Raw genomic sequence first — 24,829 nt, forward strand, 5'->3', positions numbered from 1 at the left:
AGTTTGCTATCTTGAAGATATCCATCTCACATGCAAAGAGACACATAGACTCAAAATAAAGGGATGGAGGACCATTTACTAAGTAAATCAAAACCAGAAAAAAAGCAGGGATTGCAATGCTAGTTTCTGGCAAAACAGACTTTAAACCAACAAAGATAAAAAAAGACAAAGAAGGGCATTATATAATGGTAAAGGGTTAAATTCAACAAGAAGAGCTAACTATCCTAAATATATGTGCGCCCAATACAGGAACACTCAGATTCATAAAGCAAGTTCTTAAGAGACCTTCGAAGAAACTTAGATTCTCACAAAATAATAGTAGGAGACTTTAACACCCCACTGACAGAAAGTTTATCGAGACAGAAAATTAACAAAGATATATAGAACCTGAACTCAACTCTCGATCAGGTGGACCTGATAGGTATCTGCAGAACTCTCTACCCAAAAACAACAGAGTATACATTTTCTTCACCACATGGCATTTAATCTAAAATTGATCACATAAATTGCAGTAAAATAACTCTCAGCAAAAGGAAAAGAACTGAAATTATAACAGTCTCTCAGACCACAGCACAATCAAATTAGAACTCAAGATTTAAAAATTCACTCAAAACCATACAATTACATGGAAATTGAATAACCTGCTCCTTAATGATTTTGGGGTAAATAATGAAATCAGGGCAGAAATAAAAAAGTTCTTTGAAACTAATGAGAACAGAGAGACAATGTGCCAGAATCCCTGGGATGCAGCTAAAGCAGTATTAAGAGAGAAATCCATAGCATTAAATGCCCACATAAAAAGCTAGAAAGATCTCAAGTTAACAACCTAACATCACAACTGAAAGAACTAGAGAACTGCACAAGACAAAGTTACTCTCTTTCACTACTCCTATTCAGGCAAGGGAAAGAAATAAAGAATATTCAAATAGCAAGAGAGAAAGTCAAACAAACTACTTTTTTTTTTTTTTGGAGATGACATGATCCTACATCCAGAAAATCCCATCATCTCAGCCGAAAGCTTCTTTAGCTAATAAACAACTTTAGCAAAGTCTTAGGATACAAAATCAATGTACAAAAATTAGTTGCATTCCTATATACTAACAACAGGCAAGCCAAGAGCCAAATCGCAAATGAACTCCCATTCACAATTGCCACAAAAAGAATAAAATACCTAGGAATAAACCTAACAAGGGAAGTGAAGAGCCTCTTCAAAGAGAACTACAAAGCACTGCTCAAAGAAACCAGAGATTACATAATCAAATGGAAAAACATTCTGTGCTCATTAATAGGAAAAATGAAAATTGGGAAAATGGCCATACTGTCCAATAGTAATTTATAGATTCAAAACTATTCCCATTAAACTACCATTGACATTCTTCACAGAATTAGAAAAAAACTTTAAAAAAATTCTTATGGAACCAAAAATAGAGCCTGAATAGCCAAGGCAATCCTAAACACAAAGAACAAAGAGGCAAGCATAATGCTACCTGACTTCAAACTATACTACAGGGCTACAGTAACCAAAATGGCATGGTCCTGGTGCAAGAACAGACATATAGACCAATGGAACAGAATGCAGAACTCAGAAATAAGACTGTACAGTTACAACCATTTGATCCTTGACAAACCTAACAAAAGCAATGGGGAAAGGGGTCCCTATTTAATAAATGGTGCTGGGAAAACTGGCTAGCCATATGCAGAAAATAGAAACTGGATCCCTTCCTTACACCATATACAAAAATCAAGTCAAGGTGGATTAAAGACTTAAATGTAAAACCCAAAACTATAAAAACCCTAGAAGAAAACCTAGGTAATACCATTCAGGACATAGGCATGGGCAAAGATTTCATGATGGAGATGCCAAAGCAATTGCAACAAAAGCAAAAATTAACAAATAGGATCTAATTAAACCAAAGAGCTTCTGCACAGCAGAAGAATCAACAGAGTAAATACACAACCTACAGAATGGGAGAAAATTTTTATTGGCTATCCATCTGAAAATGGTCTAATATCCAGGATCTATAAGGAACTTAAATTTACAAGAAAAGAAAATTAAAAAGTGGGCAAAGGAAAAGAACAGATACTTCTCAAAAGAAGACATACATATGACCAAGAAACATGAAAAAAAACTCAATGTCACTGATTATTAGAGAAATGCGAATCAAAACCACAATGAGATGCCATCTCACACCAGTCAGAATGGTGGTTATCAAATGTCAAAAAAAACTACAGATGCTGGCAAGGTTGTGGAGAAAAAGGAATGCTTTTACAATGTTAGTGGGAGGGTAAATCAGTTCAAACATTGTGGAAGACAGTATGGGAATTCCTTAAAGACCTAGAAGCAGAAATACCACTTGACCCAGCAATGCCATTACTGACTCTAAACCCAAAGGAATATAAATTGAAATCATTCTATTATAAAGACACATGCATGTATATGTTCACTGCAGCACTATTCACAATAGCAAAGACATGGAATCAACCTAAATGCCCATCGATGATAGACTACATCAAGAAAATGTGGTGCATATACACCATGGAATACTATGCAGCCATAAAAAGAAGTGAGATTATGTCCTTTGCAGGGACATGGATGGAGCTGGAGACCATTATCCTTAGCAAACTAAAACAGGAACAGAAAATCAAATATTGCATGTTCTCACTTATAAGTGGGGGCTGAATGATGAGAACACATGGACACATGGGGAAACAACACACACTGGGGCCTGTCAGAGGGTGGGGGGTGGGAGGAGGGAGAGAAGCAGGAAAAATAATGGATACTAGGTTAATATCTGGGTGATAAAATAATCTGCACAACCAACCCTCAAGACACACGTTTACCTATGTAACAAATCTGCACATCCTGTACATGTATCTCTGAACTTAAAAGTTGGAAATGAAAAAGAAAGTTGATATAATGGCTATGTCCTTTTCAACACTAATAATAACAATATTAATATTAACAATATTAATAATAACAATCTGTGAGTTCACAGTTGCCTTCTATGTGCCAAACATGATTTTAGGCCCCTTAAACACTTTCTCTCCTCTATGTTTCACAAAAATACTGAGAAGAAAGAATTATTATCCCTATTTCATTGGTGAGGAGAGAGAGTCTTGAAGAGGTTACAAAACATGCCCTAGGTGACTGCACTGTAACAGAAGCAGGACTTCATCTAGGTTTGTTGGAATCCAAAGCCCACTCTTTCCCTTCTGCATAGTCCTTCTGCACTGCCATTGTTATGACAATAGATCTCCCTGAAAATGTATCCTATACATTTTGTAATTTTTCCTAGCATTTTTATATACTTTTCTACTTGCCCTGGAATAAAATTTTCCTAAAAGATCCCAAACTAGAATTCAAGATTGAGCTTATAGCCCATTTAACAGATGGGAAAACTGAGTCACAGAGACCCAAAATGATTGCTGGAGTCAAATCCTTAGGGCATTGAGTTAATGGGCCTCACATTTCTTGTCTCCCAGGGAGGCAACAATTGTTTGAAAGGAGTATCAGCGGTTTAACCAAACAACTCATGATCCAAATACTGACTGTGCCTTTGAATATAGGACCTCAGGCAAGTTCACTAACTTCTCTGAGCCTGTTTCCTCATTTGTAAAATAAAAATAATGATATTCACCTTGTAGTGGTGCTGTATTAGAGATGAACTATGAAAACTACTTCATACACTACCTAGCAAAGACCAGGTGTTCATTAAATGTTAGTTCTCCCCATTGCAGTCAAGCCTTTTTCCTGGAGCACATACTGTCATTTTCCTTTACTAGGGAAACGTAAATTTCTCATTGTAAAAATTTAGAACTGGGTATATAAAGTAGAATCCATTCTAAAAGCTCTTTTTTTCAATTCAAGGGAAAAAAAGGAAAAAAGTGCTGAGCCAATATTTCTACTATTCAATCATTAAATATTAATCGATGTCAATGCATTTGAGGGAGCCTTTAGCTGTGACAGGTGAGCCGAAAGTAGAAATTCTGATTTAACGAGGCCTCCCGGCCACTTCGGCAAAAATGTCAGGGTGCAAGGTGCGGTGGAGAATAATTAACTGATAAACAACCTTTGGAAAAAGATCAGTAACTCTGAAATTGGAGACTAAGACAAGGCTTCTCTTATTTTCTCTAGAACATTTTTTTTTCCTTTAGGATTTTTCCCTCCTTTCTGAATCGAGCCGGATTCAGTACCCTCTAAGTTGGAATGGCCTTAACTGTTTTGTTTAGATGGGGCTTTGAAATGATTAGGTTGTTGAAATGATGAATCAGGGAGCGCTACAGGATTTTTCACAGTCTCTGTGAACAATGCCCCATATCACCCTTACACTGACAGGCTGTATTTTTATATTTGACATGTGAGAGGAACATGGAAAATAACACACTGACAGCACCTTAGATACCAGTCATACATCTTCCTAACACAGATTGATGGGTGGAAAAGAATATTATTTAGTGAGCTCTTCTTAAGCTCTCTAAGGAAAATATATAGATCCACCAGTGGATTGACTTGAAACTCATATTAACATTCTTTATGAGCAGGAAACGGAAAAGTAACCCTCATCCATTTCTGCACTAGCAAACAGATCAGAAAAATTAGTGGAAACCAATCCAGAACCTTCATATTGCTCATTGATGCATCATAGTTTGCTCCTTCCTGGTCTAGGAATCAGAGCAGATGGAATTTCTCCAATGAGACACATTGGCCTTTCTCAATTTCAAACCAAAGTTGAAAGATAAGCTACTAGGAAAATTGAAGCTGCAGCTATAGCTGCTCAGAGAACCAACCTGAAACTGAAAAAAGTACTGAACTGTACATCTATGAGGTGGCTCAAAGAACCAAGCGGAATTATGGATGCCACATACCAGGGGACATAAACATTAAAAAAATACCCCCTGTAGTGAATGCCATAATGTGCCAGAAACTCTCCCTTTAGGAAGGCAGGATTTATACCTGCAGCTTCTGTGAGTGCTGCTGGTGACCTCAGTTGCCAGCCCTCTTCAGAAAGTGCCTTTGCTAAAGAGAGTTGTTTCACCGAACAGTATGCTGCTTTGATAGAAGAGTCAGTATCCAATGACTGGTCAATCCAGGAGCATAAAAGCCCAGTCCTAGTCCCAAAAAGGAACAGCTGTGGAGTGTCCTCTCAGCTCCAGAGCCCTGTAAGTTGGCTAAGACATTCATTGAGACTTCACCACAGCCTGACTTCTCCCTACGACCAATCTTCCTTCCTTCTCTTTCATTACACAAATGTCAATTACATGAATATTCACTAAAAAATTTCCTGTGCCTTCATCTCTATCTCTGAGTTTGCATCCAGGAATAACCAAATTGCGATAACCTCTTCATCTTTAACACCCGAAATGCACCACGTAACTGAAATAGCTCCCAACATTAAAATCCTGTGATGCCATCAGAAATGTGTATGTATAATCAACCAAATCATTTTAAAACCCCAGTCACAGCCACTCCAGTTTTTAAGACAGAAAATAAGAAACAGAAAGATGAGCACCATCATGTGGAAGGACCTATGGCTGTAAGCTTCTAGTTCTATCTTTGGTGCAACAAAGTTTTTTTTTTGTTTGTTTGTATTTTTAATTATATACCTGAGCTGAGGTAAAGACAGGTGAAGGAAAACATCCAAGCATTTTAATACCAAAGCTGGAATAGCTAAAAGAAATATTTTTTCTATTCTAGATGATATAGAAGGGCCAAGAATGGGAATCTGGATCGTTGGTTCTTAGGATTACAGAGTACCTTGCACTTTTGTTTCCAATGGCAAACAATAAAGTAGGAAGACTTTGAACTAGCAGTTTATTGACTACAGAGTGGCAGCAAAGAGAATCAGAGACTTGTTTGATATCTGCCAGTAAGTTTTCCACATTTGGCTGTTACTAAGGGAGCCAACTTATTTACAGCCCTATGGCTTCACCTGCATTCCCTGGTTTTTCTCTGTTCTCTTCTTGCCTCTTCTATATTCTATTCCTTTCCATTTCCTCTGCTCTGCTTTTTTCTCTTTGACTCTCTTATTCATCTTCTCTCCCTCCTGCTACATTGGACCATTTTATTGACTAGAGTTTCAATAGTAGTTGAATCACATAGACTGCTATTTCAGCAATAAAGTACTTATTTGAAAAAAAAAAAAAAAGGAACTTTTCATCTGTGTGTGCAAGTGTTATCCAAATATGGTGAACTAATTTATCCTGTAAAACTTAATTAAAACCAATAAAAAAGGAGACAGCCCTGGAGGGAGCAGTAACTCCCTTGGCAGGACCTGGGTGAGATGCATTCAGTTGGGACTATTCTAAACTTAACATTTGATTTGGTCTCATGATTTTCAGAGGCTTTAGTTTGGTTTTATATGCTACTAAAATGCTTTTAAGTAGTATATAATGGTTTACTCCAATTGAGAAAAGTTTTGTTAGATTTCCTCTAAAGTTTCCCACAGGAAAGCCTTGGCTTTTTATTCATGACTAGAATATTTTGTGGCTTTGGAAATAGCCATGAAAATCAAAAGCACCACTTTTGAAGTGTTCCAGATGCAGACAAGTATATCTTCATATATCTTATATCACATCCCTGGTTTTGAAATGATTTTGTCTGACAAAGTGAATAAACAAGGTCAGAGTGGAACTTTCACTAATAGTGACTTGATGTTAACATCCCCATGACACCATAAGATTTTTTTTTTTTTTCTAATTGCAGAATTCTGTCTTGATAACCTTTAAAATTTCTTGCACCAAAGACAGAAATACAGTAGATATGGATGGAAGGAAGGAAGAATGAATGGATGGATGGATGGATGGATGAATGGATGGAGGAAAGTTGGATAAATGGGTGGAGGACGGATGAACGTAAGGATAGATGGTTGAGTCAATCAATGAATCAATGAATCCCAGAGCATTGGGATGCACTTGTTCACATTCTTCCTGCTGAAATAAGAATCAGAAGGAAAGGATGAAGCTGCTCCACTAGCACAGTGAAAGGTAGAGCAAGACTAAGTATGGACTTCTAGCAAAATATCATTCTCAGCATCAACTTTGCCAGGATAAGTACCAAATAAACATTGGACAAATTTACTTGCTGCCCATTTTGATCAAAATTTGCCTCAATGGCACTGCAGGAGGACTGCCAGTGGCAATTTTTTTCAATGGTTTTTATTATGAAAATTTAAAATAATTTTACATAGAACACCTATATCTGTGACCTGGATACTGCTATAAACATTTCACTCTACTTGTTTTATCATGTAACTCTCCATCTACCTATCCTTCTATTCATCCATCAACCCATCTTATTTTTTGATGTATTTCAAATTACATTGCAGACATCGGTACTTCTCCATACATTCTTCAGAATACATAGCATTGGAGTTCAATATGTGTCTTGAGTCTTTTTCTTTGATGTAAAAGTGATCATTAGCTGAATTTCGACAATTGAAAACACCTGTTTGACCCAAATTCCTGTAAAGATATAGAGCATTCCTGTCACTCCAGAAAATTTAGCAATGGAGATTTAAAAGTCTTTGAATTAATTTATTTACCTCTTTACCCAGAAAGAGAATGGTCTGGGTATCACTTAAAAAGTTTAATATTTGAAAGGAAGTGTTCATCCTCACAAATTGCTTCAGATCTCAAGCCAATAAAGAGTTGCTTCACTGTATATTTGTTTAGTGAAATCCAAACTCCAAATGTTGATGACATAGGAGAGATTTATGTGGATGTACAACATTATCCGAAGGTTTAATAAGATGGCAAACAGGCAGGAGAGAATAAAGCAAAATTAGAATTCTAATTTCTTATGTGTGTTTTCATTACTTTTAAAAATAATATGTACACATAATTTGTGTCTGCATAGCATGTATGCTTTGGGATTAATTCATGCTGTGTTCTTTGTGCTAGATGTTCCTGAGACATCACGTTTATAGGAACAAAGGAAAAGCCAACCAAATAACCAAGGAACCCTCAGTGAGGCTGTACTTATTGCTGAGTTGAATCTAATGCCAAGCTAAATTTCTACTACATAGTACATGTAAGTTGAATCCCTTCCAAATTCAGGGCTCCTTCATAAGTAGCTATGTTGACTAATTACCTTCATCAGGATAATTATACCTAAGGAAAGGGTTCAATTATTCCTACCAAGTGGAATGTTGACATTGTTTAATGAAGAATTAAAGCATGTGGTGACAAACTATGTATTTCGAGGGGAAATAAGGCAGTTACCAACAATCTGTTTCCAAGAAAGAATTTTAAAGCATTTCTGGTATACTCTTAAGTATTCAGAATAAAGCTGTTAGGCATTTCCACCGCAAGCAAGACTCAGCCTCTATCTGAGGCAGTACATGTCAATGAATTGACATCAACCAGGCACTCATGGGTCTGACGTCATGACTGAAGAGCAGAACAGCAATTAAATTGAGTTCAGCTGTTGTCTACTCACACCACCACATTTCAAAGTGACTTTTTTCAGTCATTGTTTCACACAAATGGTAAAGCCACGTCACCCTTCATTGTAACAGTAGCACACTTTGGAAAACTGCAATGCAGAAGGATTATATTTAAAACCTCCAGTATATTAACTAAGGCCTAGTATGGCCACTGATGGATAATAGTCCTAAAATTCATTCCTTCATTTATTCATTCAATACATATTGATCAAGTAATTATGATATTAAAGGTGATATGGTAATTGCTGTAAAGAATTTAAAAGGAATCAACTATAACCCAAAAAGGACTATTCACTCATTAACTGAACAAGTCTCTATTGGGAACAGAGGCAGACTCTGTGGTTTACTGCCCAAATACACCTTCAAGACTGAGACACTCATTCCTGGGGCTGCAAGAAGTGTAGAATGTTGATAGTTCAAAACTGAGTTTCTCTGCAGGAATTGTTCTAGGCTAAAATAAGCTACCTCATCAAATATTACACATCCCACTCTCAGGGAGCAGCTGCATCCAATAACTGATGGTGCTGAGGTAGGAAGGGTCTTCACTCAGTTAGGACAACTATAAAGAGGAGCACAGCTCCATATCGCACCATAGGGTCAGCTGAGTCCTCTCTTGCAACCGCATCACAATTCTACTTCTTCCTTTGCCCTATTCTGCAACTCTCACTCATCAGAGATGTTGTTACTTAACACATTCTTCAATTAACCTCGTGCATGCAAATCTCAACATCTTGGAGTTTGTCTCCTGAGGAAGTCAACCTGAGACAGTATCTGTCAAAGTGGTTCCAGGAACACAACTATAAGATGAGATTTAGAAGGATCATCTAGCCTCAGAGTAAGAATCCTATCACTGGTTATGCAATTTTGAGAACTTGTTAAAACTCCCACTAATGGAGAATTGAGATGAAAATGAAAGTCTAAGGGTGAAATATCACCAATATAAGATGAGGTGTGAAAACATGAGGGCCTCCTTGATAATATAAAAAGAAACACTCATCTTTTACAGCCAGAGGACGAAAAACATTGAGCACCTCACAGAGGCGAAACTGCACAGAAGACTGAATTTTCAATGCCAGCATATCTGCTACAGTAAGGGCAGTGTCCTGATCAGAAAGGAGTAGGACATTAAGACTTGGATGGGAGCATATTGACTGATGTACTGGAAAATATTGAATCTTTAGGTTCCTTCAGTTTCCCTTGAGCCCTTTAGTCATTCATAAATGGTCCATTCCTCTCTCTTAAATGCTAAATTCAGCATGCCACTTTTGTTTGAAGAAGATGCTCAAGCTTCTGCTATGCAAAATGGCACACATCATGATCTACCTGCTTTCCCTCCTGGCCACTGGATCACGGAAAAAGTTGCAATACAATACACCTGGGAAAGATCTGAGTCTGCTAAGAGACACTGAGAGCTATATATCAAGGAAACTGCAGTATTTCACTAGCATGTGCCAGCAGGAGCCAGGAAAGTTTATATGAGATAGCATCCCAAAGATTCTGTATTAAGGAGAACAGAAAAAGAAGCTGGAATAGGATGAGTTCATCAAATATGTGAGCACTGTCCTGTGATACAGGATTTACACCCCATCAAGAACCCCAGGAGACAGTACTAATTCGCTGCTAGGATGGCTCTTGGTAGCCTGGAAAAAGCAGTAGCCAGTACCTAATGAAGTAGAAATGTGACAGATGGTGGAGGGAGTGATCAAAAGGCCTGCTAGGCTGGATATTCTACATAAACCCAGAAAAGGCACAAGTCAATAATGCCCCATGGAAGGGAATAGAGGACAATCTATTTACCAAAGTGATAAGGAACGTGCTACTGAAAGCTGCTTTAAGCTCAGTGACAGCTGTCCTTGGTAGACCAGGGCAGTAAAAGATTCTTTTAAAGAACTGGCTCCCTGAGCACCCAGATTCATAAAGCAAGTCCTTAGAGACGTACAAAGATACTTAGACTCCCATACAATAATAATGGGAGACTTCAACACTCCACCGTCAACATTAGACAGATCAATGAGACAGAAAGTTAACAAGGATATCCAGGAATTGAACTCATCTCTGCGCCAAGCAGACCTAATAGACATCTATAGAACTCTCCACCCCAAATCAACAGAATATACATTCTTCTCAGCACCACATCGCACTTATTCCAAAATTGACCACATAATTGGAAGTAAAGCACTCCTCAGCAAATGTACAAGAACAGAAATTATAACAAACTGTCTCTCAGACCACAGTGCAATCAAACTAGAACTCAGGACTAAGAAACTCAATCCAAACCGCTCAACTACATGGAAACTGAACAACCTGCTCCTGAATGACTATTGGGTACATAATGAAATGAAGGCAGAAATAAAGATGTTCTTTGAAAGCAATGAGAACAAAGATACAACATACCAGAATCTCTGGGACACATTTAAAGCAGTGTGTAGAGGGAAATTTATAGCACTAAATGCCCACAAGAGAAAGCTGGAAAGATCTAAAATGGACACTCTAACATCACAATTAAAAGAACTGGAGAAGCAAGAGCAAACACATTCAAAAGCTAGCAGAAGGCAAGAAATAACTAACATCAGAGCAGAACTGAAGGAGATAGAAACACAAAAAACCCTCCAAAAAATCAATGAATCCAGGAGTTGGTTTTTTGAAAAAATCAACAAAATTGACAGACCGCTAGCAAGACTAATAAAGAAGAAAAGAGAGAAGAATCAAACAGACGCAATAAAAAATGATAAAGGGGATATCACCACGGACCCCACAGAAATACAAACTACCATCAGAGAATACTATAAACACCTCTACGCAAATAAACTAGAAAATCTAGAAGAAATGGATAATTTCCTGGACACTTACACTCTTCTAAGACTAAACCAGGAAGAAGTTGAATCCCTGAAGAGACCAATAGCAGGCTTTGAAATTGAGGCAATAATTAATAGCCTACCAACCAAAAAAAGTCCAGGACCAGATGGATTCACAGCTGAATTCTACCAGAGGTACAAGGAGGAGCTGGTACCATTCCTTCTGAAACTATTCCAATCAATAGAAAAAGAGGGAATCCTCCCTAACTCATTTTATGAGGCCAACATCATCCTGATACCAAAGCCTAGCAGAGACACAACAAAAAAAGAAAATTTTAGACCAATATCCTTGATGAGCATCGATGCAAAAATCCTCAATAAAATACTGGCAAACTGGATTCAGCAGCACATCAAAAAGCTTATCCACCATGATCAAGTGGGCTTCATCCCTGGGATGCAAGCCTGGTTCAACATTCGCAAATCAATAAACGTAATCCAGCATATAAACAGAACCAAAGACAAGAACCACATGATTATCTCAATAGATGCAGAAAAGGCTTTTGACAAAATTCAACAGCCTTTCATGCTAAAAACGCTCAATAAATTCGGTATTGATGGAACGTACCTCAAAATAATAAGAGCTATTTATGACAAACCCACAGCTAATATCATACCGAATGAGCAAAAACTGGAAAAATTCCCTTTGAAAACTGGCACAAGACAGGAATGCCCTCTCTCACCACTCCTATTCAACATAGTGTTGGAAGTTCTGGCTAAGGCAATCAGGCAAGAGAAAGAAATAAAGGGTATCCAGTTAGGAAAAGAAGAAGTCAAATTGTCCCTGTTTGCAGATGACATGATTGTATATTTAGAAAACCCCATCGTCTCAGCCCAAAATCTCCTTAAGCTGATAAGCAACTTCAGCAAAGTCTCAGGATACAAAATTAATGTGCAAAAATCACAAGCATTCTTATACACCAGTAACAGACAAACAGAGAGTCAAATCATGAATGAACTTCCATTCACAATTGCTTCAAAGAGAATAAAATACCTAGGAATCCAACTTACAAGGGATGTAAAGGACCTCTTCAAGGAGAACTACAAACCACTGCTCAGTGAAATAAAAGAGGACACTAGCAAATGGAAGAACATATCATGCTCATGGATAGGAAGAATCAATATCGTGAAAATGGCCATACTGCCCAAGGTGATTTATAGATTCAATGCCATCCCCATCAAGCTACCAGTGAGTTTCTTCACAGAATTGGAGAAAACTGCTTTAAAGTTCATATGGAACCAAAAAAGAGCCCGCATTGCCAAGACAATCCTAAGTCAAAAGGACAAAGCTTGAGGCATCATACTACCTGACTTCAAACTATACTACAAGGCTACAGTAACCAAAGAGCATGGTACTGGTACCAAAACAGAGATATAGACCAATGGAACAGAACAGAGTCCTCAGAAATAATACCACACATCTACAGCCATCTGATCTTTGACAAACCTGAGAGAAACAAGAAATGGGGAAAGGATTCCCTATTTAATAAATGGTGCTGGGAAAATTGGCTAGCCATAAGTAGAAAGCTGAAACTGGATCCTTTCCTTACTCCTTATACGAAAATTAATTCAAGATGGATTAGAGACTTAAATGTTAGACCTAATACCATAAAAACCCTAGAAGAAAACCTAGGTAGTACCATTCAGGACATAGGCATGGGCAAGGACTTCATGTCTAAAACACCAAAAGCAATGGCAGCAAAAGCCAACATTGACAAATGGGATCTAATTAAACTAAAGAGCTTTTGCACAGCAAAAGAAACTACCATCAGAGTGAACAGGCAACCTACAGAATGGGAGAAAATTTTTGCAATCTACTCATCCGACAAAGGGCTAATATCCAGAATCTACAAAGAACTCAAACAAATATACAAGAAAAAAACAAACAGCCCTATCAAAAAGTGGGCAAAGGATATGAACAGACATTTCTCAAAAGAAGACATTCATACAGCCAACAGACACATGAAAAAATGCTCATCATCACTGGCCATCAGAGAAATGCAAATCAAAACCACTATGAGATACCATCTCACACCAGTTCGAATGTCAATCATTAAAAAGTCAGGAAACAACAGGTGCTGGAGAGGATGTGGAGAAATAGGAAGACTTTTACACTGTTGGTGGGACTGTAAACTAGTTCAACCATTATGGAAAACAGTATGGCGATTCCTCCAGGATCTAGAACTAGATGTACCATATGACCCAGCCATCCCACTACTGGGTATATACCCAAAGGATTATAAATCATGCTGCTATAAAGACACATGCACACGTATGTTTATTGTGGCACTATTCACAATAGCAGAGACTTGGAATCAACCCAAATGTCCATCTGTGACAGACTGGATTAAGAAAATGTGGCACATATACACCATGGAATATTATGCAGCCATAAAAAAGGATGAGTTTGCATCCTTTGTAGGGACATGGATGCAGCTGGAAACCATCATTCTTAGCAAACTATCACAAGAAGAGAAAACCAAACACCGCATGTTCTCACTCATAGGTGGGAACTGAACAATGAGATCACTTGGACTCGGGAAGGGGAACATCACACACTGGGGCCTATCATGGGGAGGGAGGAGGGGGGGAAAAAAAGAACTGGCTCCCTGAAAACAATGAGGATGAGAGGATCCTCAGCTCTTAGAAGCCAGGTGGCTCCACTTAAATTACAAAAGCAAGGAGGATACCATTCTCATAATATCTATTAAGGTCAAAGTGGTAGTCAAAGAGGCTGCGCTGAAAACTACAAAGAAGTTGGTAAATAGAATAGAATATTCCCAAGATAGATGGGCATAATGTGAGGGTATCATTCGAATTATACAGTGAGAAGAAATCAAAGGCAGAAGATCAAGAGGCTGATGGTAGATACCCCAATAAAAATTTACAATCTTTGGTCCAATATCCTGACTGGAACCATTCCCAAACCTAGAATATATTGACTGACAGAAAGGTCATGTCCCCAGGGAAAAAGATTCCATAATACCATGGGAAAGTTACTTGATAATGATTCCATCAGTTCATCCATAAAGGAATCTCAAGGCATTTACTCAAATAATTCTACACTGGAAAAAGATAAATATCCAAATATTTCAAGAACTGTTTGAAAGAGAGTCTAAATTAACATTGATATCTGGGGACCCAGAGTATCATCATGGATACCTATTAGAGTAGGGCTAGATGGGAGTCATGTAATAAATGCAGTTCGGGCCCAGGTCCTGCCTATTATGAGTCTACTGGGGTCCATGGACCTACTCCCTGGTCATTCTCCCAGACCCTGAATGTATAATTGAAATAAACATACCTGAGAATTGTCAGAACCTATACATTGCTTCTATGGGCTGTGGGGATAAGAACTATTGTAGTGGGAAAAGCCAAGTAGAAGACTAAGAAACTGTATTTTCCCCCTTTTCCAACCAAGATATGCCCCTGTGAAAACCAAATGGATCCTGGAGGGTGAGAATAGATAACCCAAAATTCAACTCAACAAGTAGCCGCAATTGCAGCTGCAATGCCAGATATATATGTGGTAGGGCAAATTACAATTTCAGCCATATTGTATCTTGATATTAACCTGTCAGATACTTCTTTTCCAACTGGCTCACATCTGTAATCCCAACACTTTGAGAGGTTGAGGTGGCAGGATCACTTGAGCCCAGGAGTTCGAGACTAACCTGGGAAACAGAGTGAGATGCTGTCTCTACAAAAAATAAAAAAGATTAACTGGGTGTGGTGGCACATACCTGTAGTCACTTTAGCCAGCTACTCGAGAGGCTAACGTGGAGGGATCAGTTGAGTCTGGGAGACCAAAGCTGTAGTGAGCTGTGATTGTGCTACTGCACTCCAGCCTGGGCAAGATGCTGTCTCAAAATTATTTTTAAAAATAACAATAAAAGACAGAGAGAAAAAAGATATCGTTTGAAGGGACCTGAACCATATGTGTCTGGATCAGAACATGAGTCCTCTCAGTCAATGACATATGTCAATTATATGGTATGAATAAGAAGTGGAAGTATGCTACAAAGCCTTGTAAGACACATATGCTCCAAAAGGTAGAATGATAAACCTTATGAATATTCAGGGGCTTGACACTTGAAGAACATTTTTTGAAGTCTAATGATCTGGGTTATGCTGGGACATCCCCACCAAAGTAAATGACAAATTATAGCATTTCATAACTTTTCTCCCCAGCCCTCTGGCACCAACTATGAAGGAAGCATAATGCCTTGTAGGTTTTTGTAGCCTCTGGATGTAATGTATTCCACACTTAGAAATACTGTTTCCAGCCAGGCACAGTGGCTCACGCCTATAATCCCAAGACTTTGGGAGACCAAGGTGGGCGTATCACAAGGTCAGGAGATCAAGACCATCCTGGCTAACATGGTGAAACCTCATTTCTACTAAAAATACAGATAATTAGCTGGGCTTGGTGGCGGGCATCTGTAGTCCCAGCTACTCGGGAGGCTGAGGCAGGAGAATCGCTTGAACCTGGGAGGCGGAGGTTGCAATGAGCCAAGATTGTACCACTGCACTGCAGCCAGGCAACAGAGCAACACTCCATCTGAAGGAAGGAAGGAAGGAAGGAAGGAAGGAAGGAAGGGAGGGAGGGAGGGAGGGAGGGAGGGAGGAAGACTCTTTTCCCCCATTTACTGAGACATGAAAGACTTCCAGCTTTGAATGGGTCCCAGAGCAGGAAAGCGATCTGAAAAAAACCTAAGATAGGGTACAAGCAACCCTGACACTTGGGGCACGGACTTACCAAGCTTTATGGTATTAGATGTACCTGTGCTAAGAATGTATGTTATGTAGAGTTTATGGCAAATCGTATTAGGAGAAACGTAGGTCCGTATTTGTAGCAAGGCCGTTCTATGTACTGCAGAGAACTCTAGGCCATTCTAAAACAGCTCCTTTGCATGCTACTGAACCCTATTACAGATACAGTATTAGATATGATACAGCAACTGGCCATGTGACATGAATGCCCATCAGGGGCTGGCTCACCAGACTCATCAAGGCATAAGGTTCGGAGGGCTCAACAGAAATCCTCATAAGATGGAAGTGGTACCACTGGTATCAGACACAAGCAAGTCTAGAGAGCACAAGAAAGCTATATGGGCAAATGGCAGGACTCCCATATCACCCTCAACTGTTGTACCAACTACCTTTCTCTCAGTTTATGCATATGTCCCCACAGCAGGGGGGTGGGTGGAGAGGGAATAGAGCAGGGCATATCACCAAGTGAAAAAGAACAGAAAAGGCCAAATGGGTTCTAGTATGATGACACATTGGAATCTGCCCTGCACTTTCTTCCTGCATCCTAATTGATGGTTATCTTATTACATTTGTGCTGCTATAACAGAATATCTGAGACTGGATAATTTATAAAGAACAGAAATTTATTTTTCACAGTTCTGGAGACTGGAAAGTGCACGATCAAGGTGCTGGCATTGGGTCTTCTTGCTGTGTCCTTACGTGATAGAAGATAGAAAGGTAACGGGACCACACTCCCTCACCAAATTCTTCTATAATGGCATTAACTCATTCATAATGGTGGAGCCCTCATGATGTAAACACTTCCCCAAAAGGTCCCATCTCCTAACACTGTGGCATTCAGGATTAAGGTCCCAACACATTAATTTTGGGAGACACATTTCAACCATAGCAATGGTTTAGGAAACTGATTCTCCTGAAGCCATGATGCTACCTGAAATTTAAACGAGGCAGCTATGTGATCCAAGAACTAGTCACACTACTTCCTCATTTTATTCATTCATTCATTTAATAAATCTTTATTGAACCTCTATTTGTAAAGTATTGTTCTGAGTACTGGGGATAGAGCAATGAGTAAAACAGACAAAATGCTTTCCTTTAGGAAGCCTACATTTTAGTGGAGGTGTAAAAAACACAAGCAAAACGAAGATATATATTAAAAGAGTAATATAGTAATAAGTGCTTTAGAGAAAGATTTTAAGAAAAAAGAAATTGGAGGTGACTTGCAAGTTGACAAAGTTCAGTTTTAAATAGGGTGGTTCAGAAAGGTCTTAATGAGAAGCTAACGTTTGAGCAAATAATGGAAATACATACCTATGGTATAAGCAATCTAACCACAGGGAACAGTAAATGCAAAGGGCCTGAGGCAGTGGCTTGTCTAGAATGTTCGGTGAATACCGAAAAGGGCAGTATGGTTGCAATATAGTGAGCAGAGAGAATTTTTGGAAATGAACTCAGCAAGATAATGGGCTACCAGGTTTTACAAGCATGGAGGCCATTCTAAGGACTTTAAATTTTTCTCCAAGTAGGATGAGGAGCTGTTGGTTTTAAGCAGAGAATGTACGTGATCTCCTAGATGAAAATAATTTACCTTTTTGTGTGTGTTGAAGATTGACTGTTGCTGAGATAAGAATGAAAGTCTGAAAGTTATTGCCACAACCCAGGGAAGAGATAACGCTGGCTTATACAAACATGACACGTGATGGAAGTGAGAAGTAGTATGAATTTGGATTTTTAAGGTCATAAATAATTTTCAGATTAGATGTGGGATGAGAGAAACAAGTAAGTGAAGGATGATTCTAAGGTTCGGGGCCTAAACCAAAATGGATGGAGTTTCCATTATTTGAGTTGGAAAAAACTGAGGGAGAAGCCACTTTAAGAAAAAAGATGAGAAATTTATTTCTGTGTATGTTAAAATTGAGACACTTATGGGACAGTCAAGTGGAGATGTTGAGTATGTTGTGGATCCAAAAGTCTGAAGTTCAAGGCTGAGGTGTATTACCATGCAGATGGCATTTAGAACCATGAGGCAATTAGATCCCTAAGGGTCTGTGGAGAAGCAAAGGAGCCCAAGCAATGACCCTTCAGAGTCCCCTAGCACTAAGATTGGGAACATGAGCAGAAGAAATGGACAAGGAGCAGCCGGTAAGTTAGAAAATCCAGCAATGTATGGCGTCCTGAAAGCCAAAGTATTTCTAGAGGATGGGAGGATTATCTACTTCAAATGGCTCTAAGAAATCAGATGAGAACTGAGGAATTGATCTTTGGATTCACCAATGTGAAGATATTGTTGGTCTTGATAAGAGAAGTGTCTATAGCATTTTCATCAATATTCAAATGAAGAACATATAAGCAGCTCCCTCTCTCTCTCTCAATTTCTCTTTCATGTCAACTAGTTTCAACTCAAACATCTACTTTTAACACATATGCTATCCTTTTTAACCCTTTCTCATCATTCTCTCTTTTTACTCTTTTCTCCTATTTCCCTGCCTACTTCTGTCTTCTGCCTCCACTCCACCTTCTTTAGGTCCCTAAAAAAAATACAGGAAAAGAATGTAATGGTTCAAACTATTTTAAAAATACCTTAAGAAGCGTGATTCCAAGGGAACAAGTACTATCAACCTCTTTACAACTACTCAAAAGTTTCCTTCAGAAAACTGACAGTATTCACCATTTTTATATTATCTTTGTTTATCCACAGAAAACAGCTTTCATGATGAAATCCAATAGCATGTAATTTTCTTTTTCCTCTAATCTAGCAAGTGATTACAAATTATTTATATGTACTACTATGTTTTCGTTTCAAATTCACTACTTTTTAAATAAATATTAATGGCCTTTCCTGGATTTTTTGGGAGTAAAAACCATGTCTTTTGTTTCTCATGCCCTTATTCCCATGTGTCCTCCCTCCCATATGCCTTGCATAGCGATTTGTGGTATTGAATTAATATTTGTAAAATTGAATTAATAATGTATTTCTGGACAAGCATGGTGGCTTACCATTGTAATCCCAGCACTTTGGGATTACCTTACCTCCCCACATTTCCCCACAAAGCAACAACAGCGGTGGTAAAAGGACAGGCATGCATAAACGTCTCCAAATCAGGGGTTACAAATGCAAATGGAAAGCCTATAAATGAAGTAAAGCAGGTGAGGACCTATGGAAACAAAAACTACATGTCCAGTTTCATGTGGGAGTTGCTGCTGAACTCCAATTAATTATAGACATGCAAAAACACAAGACTGATGTTGTTGGGTCTTTCCATTTCAACCAGAGAAGTTGGAAATTCCAGTGATATCCTAGTTTTAAAACGTTGGTTACTAATCTGACTCTTTAAACCAGGACTGTAGAGGGGTCAAAAGCAACAGAATTCTCACCAGAGGCTGGTCTACAGATCTACAACCTCTGCCTAAATAGACATGAGACCTCTGGACAGGAGGTAAAAGGAAATTTTACAGCTCGGCTTGTCTCATTCCTCTAATCCTGCCTGTCACCTGTCTAGATGAGTATACTGGTCCTCAGTCATTTCACAGATTGTGATGAGATAGAATTACTACAGTCCTTCTAAAATATTTCAATATGCCAATTTAAGTGTCAAATGTGAATTATATCATTCAATGGGAGCTCCGCCCCATCTGTATATCTACAAATACCAAATACTTCTCTTAATGAGATAGCCATTCAACTAGCCTAAGATGTCCCCAATAAGTGACCTATTTACATCTTCTATCGCTTCATAAATACACAGCATTATGGAGGGCTGTCTTATTTTTAGTTTGCTCATGTGTTATTCATGAAGAGTGTTGTAGCCCGTCTGTGTAATTGCACTAACCTTTTTTCAATTTCCCCAAAGCGGTGGCTTCCTTTTGGTATACCTCTGTTTTCTGGAAACTGTTTCCTTCCTGTTCCCTTCATTTAGCTGGAATCATCCTGGGTGAATAATAGGCTGGCATCCTTAAAATGCCATCATATGTGTATGTGTGCAGGCAAGTGTGTGTGCTCTCTCACTGTCTCTGCAAATTCAGTAGGACTAGAACCAATCTTTAAAACCTGCCCCCAAACTGAGGCCCTAAACTCAAATTCAATTATTTATCTTTCTCATAAACAAGAGAAAAGCTTTTTAAAATCCCCCTAATGCATTTATTGGCTTTCTCATGAAGGAAACAATTGTGAACATATTCCTAGAGCTTACCTCTCTAGGTAGAACATGGTTCTGGGACTGGGCACAACCCAGGCACAGTATGGTTTGGGGCTAAACTATATTGCCATATAGGTATGTCTCTTACACTGCTGCTCTGAGGAATACTGGAGCATTGGAACACATTACACTATGCTCCAGCATTTTTCTTTCAGGGGGCCTATTAACCTGTTATCGTAAGCTAACCCTAATACTGGAGAAATGAACAAGCCATTCCTTTTTATTGCTTTGCAAGCACTTACAAGCAAATGATCCAGGATGAAGAAGGCTTTACTGGTGCTTCTTTGGCCTCTGTGGGCATCAGGTAGCTCTCCACTTCTCAAAGGGCTCTCCTAATCCTAACCTTTCTCTGACTGGAGGATGCTTTCCAGGTTTCCATCTTGCTTTCATATAAGTGATTCTGTCCAGTGTTTCTGGAACAGGTGGTATTTGGTTACATTATTAAGTTATTTAGTAGTGATTTCTGAGATTTTGGTGCACCCATCATCCAAGCAGTGTACACTGTATCCAATATGTAGTCTTTTATTCCTCACCCCTGCAACCCTTTCCCCCAAGTCCCAAAAGTCCATTGTATCATTCTTACGCTTTTGTGTCCTCATACCTTAGCTCTCACTTATGAGTGAGAATGTACAATGTTTGGTTTTCCATTTCTGAGTTACTTCACTTAGAATAATGGTCTCCAATTCCATCTAGGTTGCTGCAAATGTCATTATTTTATTCCTTTTTATGGCTGAGTCATATTCCATGGTGTGTGTATATATATATATATATATACACACACACACACACACACATATATATACACATACATATACACACCATAATTTATTTATCCATTCATTTATTGATCGGCATTTGGGCTGGTTCCATGTTTTTGCAATTGTAAATTGTGCTGCTATAAATATGCTTGTGCAAGTATCTTTTTTGTATAATGACTTCTTTTCCTCTGGGTAGATACCCAGGAGACAGATTGCTGGATCAAATGGTATATCTACTTTTAGTTCTTTAAGGAATATCCACACTGTTTTACATAGTGGTTGTACTAGTTTACATTCCCACCAACAGTGTAAAAGTGTTTCCTTTTCACCACATCCATGTCAACATCTATTATTTTTTGATTTTTTGATTATGGCCATTCTTGCAGGAATAAGGTGGTATCGCATTATGGTTTTGATTTGCATTTCCTTGATTATTAGTGATGTTGGGCATTTTCTTCATATTTTCTGGCCATTTGTATATCTTCTTTTGAGAACTGGCAATTCATGTCCTTAGCTCACTTTTTGATGGAATTGTTCGTTTTTTCTTGCTGACTTGTTTGAGTTCTTTGAGATTCTGGATATTAGTCCTTTGTCAGATGTATAGATTGTGAAGATTTTCTCCTACTCTGTGGGTTGTCTATTTACTCTTTTGATTATTTATTTTGCTGCACAGAAGCTTTTTAGTTTAATTAAGTCCCATCTATTTATCTTTGTTTTTGTTACATTTGCTTTTGGGTTCATAGTCATGAAGTCTTTTCCTATGCCAATGTCTAGAAGGGTTTTTCCAATGTTATCTTCTAGAATTTTTATGGTTTCAGGACTTAGATTTAAGTCTTTGATCCATCTTGAGTTGAATTTTTGTATAACGTAAAAGATGAGGAATCCAGTTTCATTCTCCTACTTGTGGCTTGCCAATTATCCCAGCACCATTTGTTGAACAGGGTGTCCTTTCATCATTTTATTGTTTTTGTGTCTGTTTGCTTTGTTGAAGATCAATTGACTCTAAGTATTTGGCTTTATGTCTGGGTTCTCTGTTCTGTTCTAGTGATCTATTTGCCTATTTTTATATCAGTGACATGCTCTTTTGGTGACTGTGGCTTTAGAGTATAGCTTGAAGTTGAGTAATGTGATACCTCCAGATTTGTTGTTTGCTTAGTCTTGCTGTGGCTATTTGGGCTCTTTTTTGGTTCCATATGAATTTCATGTTTGTTTTTTTCTAGTTCTGTGAAGAATGATGGTGGCATTTTGATGGGAATTGCATTGAATTTGTAGATTGCTTTTGGTCATATGGTCATTTTCACAATACTGATTCTACTTATCCATGAGCATGGGATGTTTCCATTTGTGTCATCCATGATTTCTTTCAGCAGTGTTTTGTAGCTTTCCTTATAGAGGTCTTTCACCTCCTTGGTTAAGTATATTCCTAAGGTGGTTTCTTTTCTTCTTTTTGCTATTGTAAAAGGCGTTGAGTTCTTGATTTGATTCTCAGCCTGGTTGCTGTTGGTGTATAACAGCACTACTGATTTGTGTATGTTAATTTTGTGTCCTGAAGCTTTGTTGAATTTATTTACCATTTCTAGGAGCTTTTTGGATGTGTCTTTAAGGTTTTCTAGGTATACAATCATGTCATTGGCAAACAACAGTTTCACTTCCTCATTACCAATTTGGATGCCCTTTATTTCTTTCTCTTGTCTGATTGCTGTGACTAGGACTTCCAGTACCATGTTGAATAGAAGTGGTGAGAGTGAGCATCCTTGTCTTGTTCCAGTTCTCAGGGGGAATGGCTTCAATTTTCCCCATTCAGTATAATGTTGGCTATGAGTTTGTCATAAATGGTTTTTATTACTTTAAGGTATGTCCCTTCTATGCAAAATTTGCTGAGGCTTTTGATCATAAAGTTGTGAACCCAGAAAATCTGAGACAGGTCTCAGTTAATTTAGAAAGTTTATTTTGCCAAGGTTGAGGACACATCTGTGACACAGCCTCGAGAAGTCCTGACAAGTGCCCAAGGTGGTTGGGGCACAGCTTGGTTTCATTCATTTTAGGCATATATGAGACATCAATCAATATATTTAAGAAGTACATTGGTTCAGTCTGGAAAGGTGGGACAACTTGAAGCAAAGGCAGATAGACTCAAAGTGGGGAGGGGGCTTCCAGGTCACAGATAGGTGAGAGAAAAATGGTTGCATTCTTTTGAGTTTCTGATTAGCCTTTCCAAAGGAAGCAATTGGATATGCATTTATCTGAGTGAACAGAAGGATAACTTTGAACAGAATGGGAGGCAGTTTTGCCCTAAGCAGTTTCCAGCTTGAGTTTTTTTTGTTTGTTTGTTTTTAACCTAGTGATTCTGGGGGCCCAAGATATTTTCCTTTCTTATTTGCCCCTTTTTCTTTTAAAAAATATTTTGGCAAAAGCATTTTATACGAAATTGAGTCTCTGGTCTCAGGTTTCATCCAATCTCTCATGGCTAGAACAGTTAATTTTCAGATGGGTAGGTCCCAAAAGATAATTTTTAGCAGGTTGTGAAGTCCCATGTCCTATAAAGAGAAATAGTGGGGAGGAAGGGAGGAAAAACAACAACAAACAAAAGAATAATCCTGGAAAAATTGATTTAGGCCACATTACTCTGAAATCCATATACTAGTAGGCAGGTATGAAAGTGGCTTATGTATGTAAATAAGCTGCTGTTGTTTTCTTTAATAGTTTATATTGTCTGGCTTCAGTTTGGAGGGCTTTAAGAAAGCACAACTTAGTTTTCAGTGACTCCAAATTAAGAAAAATGGAAAAAAAGAAGGAAAAAATTGAAAACATTATTTTGAAGACATGTAGCCAAGAAAAATTAGAATTTGGTTCATAATGTAGAAAATAATAAAAATTGAAAAAACATTAGGCAAGACTAGAATGTAACAACAGGTATACTATAGTTTTGAAACATAATTTCTCTTTCGGCCGGGCGCGGTGGCTCAAGCCTGTAATCCCAGCACTTTGGGAGGCCGAGTCGGGTGGATCACGAGGTCAGGAGATCGAGACCATCCTGGCTAACACGGTGAAACCCCGTCTCTACTAAAAAATACAAAAAACTAGCCGGGCGAGGTGGTGGGCGCCTGTAGTCCCAGCTGCTCGGAGGCTGAGGCAGGAGAATGGCGTGAACCCGGGAGGCGGAGCTTGCAGTGAGCCGAGATCCGGCCACAGCACTCCAGCCTGGGCGACAGAGCGAGACTCCGTCTCAAAAAAAAAAAAAAAAAAAAAAAAAAAAAATTTCTCTTTCTCCAGTTTTCCATTTCTACTAAAAACAAATCATGGAAGAACTGGCTTGCTTTATTACACTTGGCCTAACTATTTGTATATGGTGAAGCAAGAATAATTATTTTTTTACATAGACTTTTAAAATGGCTTTGGTGGAACTTTTAAAACCTCAGATAAGAATTTTTAAAGCCAAGCCCAGTCACAGGTTTGTGTCATCAAATACCTATGAGTTGGGTGAATTTTTTCTTCTCTTGAGGTTTCAAGATAAACTTGGGACTTCTGGGCCTGTCAGAAAGTGACATTCTTTAGTTACCACAGGTTAGAAACCCTGTACGTGGACTGTGTACACAAAATGAGGCCAGTTTTTCCAAGGGCTTAATTGGCTCCATAAGTCAAGTTTGATTCCTTAAAGGAAAGCACATCATTCACAGCTTTTAGTATACTCTTACGAACAAAATTTGGAGCATGTTTCTCTTTGATGATTTCTCTAGAGTTCAGAAACTATTTGTGATTATTTTTAACTTATGGCAAAACAGTTATTTGCAATAAGAATAATAAGA

At 38.4% G+C, this 24,829-nt stretch overlaps 1 long non-coding RNA gene across 1 annotated transcript in view; it reads left to right on the forward strand.

Annotated features, from left to right (window-relative positions):
- Positions 1-16,744, forward strand: part of LOC117082345 — a 48,364-nt gene extending 31,620 nt beyond the window's left edge. The window contains exons 2-3 of the long non-coding RNA XR_004436560.1: positions 7,900-8,029; positions 16,706-16,744. This is a non-coding gene — a long non-coding RNA (uncharacterized LOC117082345). The remainder of the gene's footprint in view (positions 1-7,899; positions 8,030-16,705) is intronic.
- Positions 16,745-24,829: the final 8,085 nt, after the last annotated feature.

Source organism: Trachypithecus francoisi, unplaced genomic scaffold (genome assembly GCF_009764315.1).
Source record: "Trachypithecus francoisi isolate TF-2019V2 unplaced genomic scaffold, Tfra_2.0 Lachesis_group9, whole genome shotgun sequence".
Classification (NCBI taxonomy): Eukaryota; Metazoa; Chordata; class Mammalia; order Primates; family Cercopithecidae; genus Trachypithecus; species Trachypithecus francoisi.